Here is a 6,000-nt window from a genome sequence, read left to right on the forward strand (position 1 = left end):
AACATAGTAATACTTTCCAAAACACAATAATATCAAACGATTTTCAATCAAATACGCGACTTAATAGTCGTACGGGATGGGCCAAGTCACAATCCCCAATGGTGCACGACCCCACACTCGTCATCTAGCATGTGCGTCACCTCAAAATAGCACAACGATGTGAAATCCGGGGTTTCATACCCTCAAGACAACATTTACAATCATTACTTACCTCAAACTAGTCCAAACTCTATCCCGCGATGCCTTTGCCTCTCGAATCGGCCTCAACTCGTCCCGAATCTATCCAAAATCAGAATCATAACATCAAAATAGGCTAAAGGAACATAGCCCACGCGAAAATATTCAAATTACATCGAAAATCCCGAAATTGGCCAAATCGACCCCCGGGCCCACGTCTCAGAATTCGATAAAAATCACACCACTAGAATCCTTATCCTCCCAAGAGTCTATACATATCAAGAACATCAAAATCGGACCCCAAATGGCCCCTCAAATCCCCAATTTACACTCTCCATTTCAAGCCCTAATCCTCAAATTTTAGGCTTTAAATCCCATTTCATGTCTAATTGGTTAGAAATCACCATAGAATCGAGTATTGAGTTCAAAAATATTACCTCCAAGTGTTTCCCTTCAAATCCCTCTTCAATCTCTCTCAAAAAGCTCCAAAATCGTCTCAAAAATAGAGGAAATAAGCTGAAAATCGCGAAGATGATCCTTTATACTTTCTGCCCAGGAATCTCGCACCTGCGGCTCTCTTTTCGCATCTGCGGACCGCTTCTGCGGTCAAAGTAACCGCACTTGCGGTTTTCACTTAAGGGCCCAACTCCGCATCTGCGGCTAAACCTCGCACCTGCGGTCCCGCAGGTGCGGCAGAAGCTCCGCACCTGCGGTCAAGCTCCAGCTGACCACAGACCACTTCTGCGACCCCCTCTACGCATCTGCGGCATCGCACCTACGGTCCCAAATCCGCAGGTGCGGAAACAACAGAAGCAGAAAAATTTTGCAACTCTACACAACTTACAAATCTTCTGTCAACCCTCCGAATTTATCCCGAGGCCTCCGGGACCTCAACCAAAAATACGAACAAGTCATATACCACTATTCAAACTTATACCAACCCACGGAACGCTCAAAACAATGCCGAAACACTAAATCAGCCTCGGATTCAAGCCTAAGGATTCCAAAACTTCCAAATTCCGCAAATGATCAAAAAGTCTATTAAACCTCATCCGAATGACCTGAAATTTTGCAAACACGTCACAAATGACACAACGGACCTACTCCAATTTCGGAATTTCATTCCGACCCCGATATCAAAATTTCCACTACCAACCGAAAAATGCCAAAAATTAAATTTCGCCAATATAAGCCTAAATCTACCACGGACCTCCAAAATACATTCCGATCACGCTCCTAAGTCCTAAATCACCTAACGAAGCTATCCTGTAACACCCCGTACATTCGGACTAGGTGTGGATATGTTAAAGGGGTATTAATTTGATATTTTAGTCATATGAAGTCCTACGGGGATGATTATTGGTGAAAATAGTTGTTTCGGAATCAAGATGGAGAGTGAGGTGCATAAGATTCGACAAAATCGACTAAGTTTACAAAAGGTTAGTCTTCCAGCAGCAGTTAGTGAACCTGTGTATGGAATTTGGGAAAACTCAAAATATGAAAGTTGTAGGCCTTTAAAATAGCTTTCCAACAATATACTGTGGAGCCCAAAGGAGCTCTGTGCAAAAAGTTATTCCCATTTTACAGAACAGTGCACAACCACCGCGCCCGGATCGCGACCGCGGTCGTGAGGCAGTGTTCCTGCTATTTACCGCGGTCGGGCCTATAGGGGGCGTGGTGGCGGACTTGGGGAGTCATTGTTTTAGCCGTATTTCGTCCCCCACAGCCCCAAAATATAAAAACTTGCTCTAGAAAGGAAAGCTCTCAAAAACCTAACTCCTTAAGGGTCCCTCCACCACCCAAGGTAAGTTCTAATGGTGATTCTAAGTTAATTTTAATTTTCCAACATCTTATTAACATGGGTAAACCCTCCATATCATTAGATATTCGATTGGGACATCATTGTTGAGAGAAGGAACCCTAGAACTCGAATTCAAGGGGATTGAACTTCAAAAAGGTAATGTCTTTACCCTCTAATTGATTCTAGCATTGGGTTAATGATTATAGACTCTATCTCATGAGATATGAGTTGATGGGTTTGATAGAAAAGCATGAACGATTATAGGTTTGGGGTGTTGATTGTTGATTATTGGTTAAGGGTGTTGTTTACCTTATGGGTGATAAAGAATAATGTTGATTATAGCCATTTGAGACTTTAGAATTTATCTAGGAGTAAAAGAATGGGTTATTGGGTGTAGAGACACAATTAATAAGGACTATGAAGCTTTATTCTCATCGAGTGTTTGATAAAATGCCTAAGTAACCAAAATATGAGTATTGATGCTAATATGGAATCCCTTTGACTTGTATTGATATAGATTAAAGTTGAAAGGATTGGCGAATGTTGTATTACGCTCAAGAGTAGGAAGTTAAGGTATGTGAGGCTAACTCTCTATGTTTGGAAACGTTAATGATTCTCCCTACACTACGTTTCTTTTACGACGTTACTAATTGCCTTAGAAATATAGTTTAGCCTAGTTCCTTGAATAGTTGTAGAACTTCTATTCTCTAGCTTCATAACTCGTTCATGACTTTCATTCTGAACATTGTGAGCTCAGTGCGTATTAAATATAGTCTTGGGTTTGATGCCCCCAAGTCTTAGTATAGATTACTCAGTATGCCATAAACAGTTGAAGTTTCAGTGTTCATAATCAGTTCAAGAATACATATCTTAGTCTAGTCCTATTCAGTATTCTAGTATTATATTACTCAGTGTGATCCAGTATTCCAGTATCATATAACTCAGTGTGGTTCAGTATTTCACTATCATGTATTGCAGTATGATTCTCAGTTCCTGATTTTATATCCCTGAATGTTGAACACCTGTATTTGGGCCTGAGGCTGCAGTTTATGCTTTATGCATCTTTGGGCCTGAGGCCGCAGTTTATGCTTTATGCATCTTTGGGCCTGAGGCCGCAGTTTATGCTTTATGCATCTTTGGGCCTGAGGCCGCAGTTACGTATACGTATACTTGGGCCTGAGGCGCAGTTTGTGCACATATATATTGGACCCGAGGCTGCAGTTTAATATTCAGATAAACAAGTTGTTCATCATTCAGAAGAGGGAGTATTCATATCCTTACTTCCTTTGTTCAGTTCAATTATTACTTATCATTTCAGTTATCAGTTATCATTTCATTTACCAGTTATCAGTTCAGTTACCAGTTATCAGTTCAGTTACCAGTTATCAGTTATCATTTCAGTTTCAGTTTCAATAGTTATCATTTCGGTTATAAATTATCAATTCTCAGTTATCAGCTTAGTTTCAGTTTCAGCATTTATAATTCTTTCTTTAAGTTGCTTTACATACCAGTGCAATTCAAATGTACTGACGTCCCTTTTGCCCAGGGCCTGTATCTCACAATGTAGGTAATGGTTTAGGTTGATGATTCAGAGCGCTAGGATTCTCGTACCAGCTACTTGGTGATCCCTAGTTCTTTCGGGGCATTATCATTACCTTACAGTCTTCAGTATTTTCAGGCAGTCAGTGTTTTTAGTACTTCATTAGAGGCTTCATAGACTAGAGTAACAATTAGACAGAGTCACAAGCTTTTCATGTTAAGCAATATTGGCTACAAATATGTTTCAGAATTGTATTAGTGTTTCCGCACTTTGATTTTTTTTATCATTCTGACTTTCAGTATAGCGGCATGTGTTAGTTTATCTTCCACATTTAGTATGTTATGATATCACATGTTGATTCAGCCAGCCAGTTGGTTCACTCGGTCACATGTAGTCAGGCACCGAGTGTCGTGTTACGTCCAGGCCCAGGTTCGGGGCGTGACAAAGCTTGGTATCAGAGCACTAGGTTCAAGAGTCTTAGGGAGTCTATGAAGCCGTGTCAAGTGGAGTTTCCTTTATATGTGTGTGCCGGCCACTCATATAAATGGTTAACTACCAGGACATCCAGGATTGTCTCATTTCTTTCTACTCTAGATCGTGCCATGAAGCCTAGAGCAATAGTTAACCTTCTTTTCCTATCGAATTCCAAACATATTGGATGCCCAAGCGACGCGCAGGAGAAACCTAAGGTCCTAGAGAGGATAATTGCCCATTGGGGTATAATTATGGAGTACAGGTTGGTAAATATGAGACTTGAGAGGATGTTAAAAGTGGGATGCAATGGATAGTAGTACAGATTAGAGCATAACCTTATCAAAAAGTACAAAGGCAATTATCATGTCTTATGGTTATCAGTTTACCTCAGTTACCAGTTATACAGTCTTTCAATTAGCAAGTTGTGGTTATTCAGTACTCCGGTATTCAGTTATATGTTTACCAAATATCTAATTTTCAGTGTATCAAAATCCAGGTGACTGGTGAGTATACAATGATGCCTCTGGGTGCTAAAAGAAAATGTAAGTAACAATGATCATAGCGAAATCTTCGCATATTTTAGGTCCGGATTAAGAACAAGACTCACCGGAGGGCGCAGGAAGTGATTTATCAGATGATGGTATACTTTGAAAGATAAGTTTGTGCATGGTAGTGTATTTGTATGTTTTTTACCTCCTAGAACAACTTTATTTAATTTTTGGAAATGGAGCCACAAGTTGGATGATGATAGTTCAGATGTCAGACCCTAACATTGGTCACTATAGTTTGGACAGAAAAGAGCCTAAGGGTAAAATACCTTGGAGTCAAAAACGATTGTTATTATTAGAGATGTATTTTTCGTAGAACTCATGCAAATGACTAGAAGATATGATGTATGCAATAAGAACCAAGAGCAGCCAATAGTGAATTTCAGGAAACGATTTTAAGTTGTTCATATTTATTCAATTCAGAACTAGACTACCACGTTAGTAAGCTACTTTAAGAAGCAGCTATTAATGTAAGATAAAAGATATGGCAATTCCCCATTAGGTTATGTGACTAAATGATTACCCCGGATGTTTATAGTATGATATAATTTTGTATTGTATAGAAAGTTTGAGGTTAGATATTCCAATTTCGTTTAAGACAGATGAGTTCCCTAAGTGTGATCCATGCACATAGTTTAGAAGAAAAAAAAGGATAGTATGCGACCGTAGAATAGGGTCGGATGGTGAGGGATTTTAGGAATAATCTTCTGTTTCACTTTAGTTACACAAACCAGGAGAAGAAAATATGATGCTAGCAGGTGTTAATAAAAGTATAGTGAGTAAGTTTTGAGTAGATACAACAAATTAGCAATTTCAGCAGAGCTAGTAGGAGTAAAATTTGATCCACTTAGCCAGGTTAACTATAGTGAGTGGATGACAATTTAAAATACTGAATGCGTGTTAGAACCCAAAGAGTTTAAGTTAAACCCGAAGTACAGTGGCAGTGGGAAAAAAATCAGCCAGCAGTGAGAGCACAAACTATAGAAGAATAGCATTTAGGAATTATCGTAATGTGGTTTCTCCAGGATTGACAGTGTGAGCAGAGTTAAATTATTAAGATTTTGTATGATTGAATACATTAGCTTTCCGTTAAGTGAATAATTTAGTTTTTCCTAGTAAGAAAGATTTCTCAGAAGTAAGTTGGAAGATGAGTCGTCATTGATGTAGAGTGCAAAGAATTGCAGAAAATAAGGAAAGTTATTTGTATCCCAACAAAAAGAGAAGGATCCACAAGTATAAGACCTTTGGACTAAGGGGTGATGTGAAAATTTTCAGTAAGTCCAGTTAGAGATTTGAAACCCGAATAGTTAGTATGGGATATGAAAAAGAAAATCAGTTCGGTAATGAGGGAAAATTGTATAATTACCACAGGAATTATGTCTAGCATGTGTAAGAAACACAAAGTGAGTAGAATGATCACCGAGCTTAGTTATTGATGATAAAGTGATCACAGAAAAGCT

Source organism: Nicotiana attenuata, unplaced genomic scaffold (assembly GCF_001879085.1).
Source record: "Nicotiana attenuata strain UT unplaced genomic scaffold, NIATTr2, whole genome shotgun sequence".
Classification (NCBI taxonomy): domain Eukaryota; kingdom Viridiplantae; phylum Streptophyta; class Magnoliopsida; order Solanales; family Solanaceae; genus Nicotiana; species Nicotiana attenuata.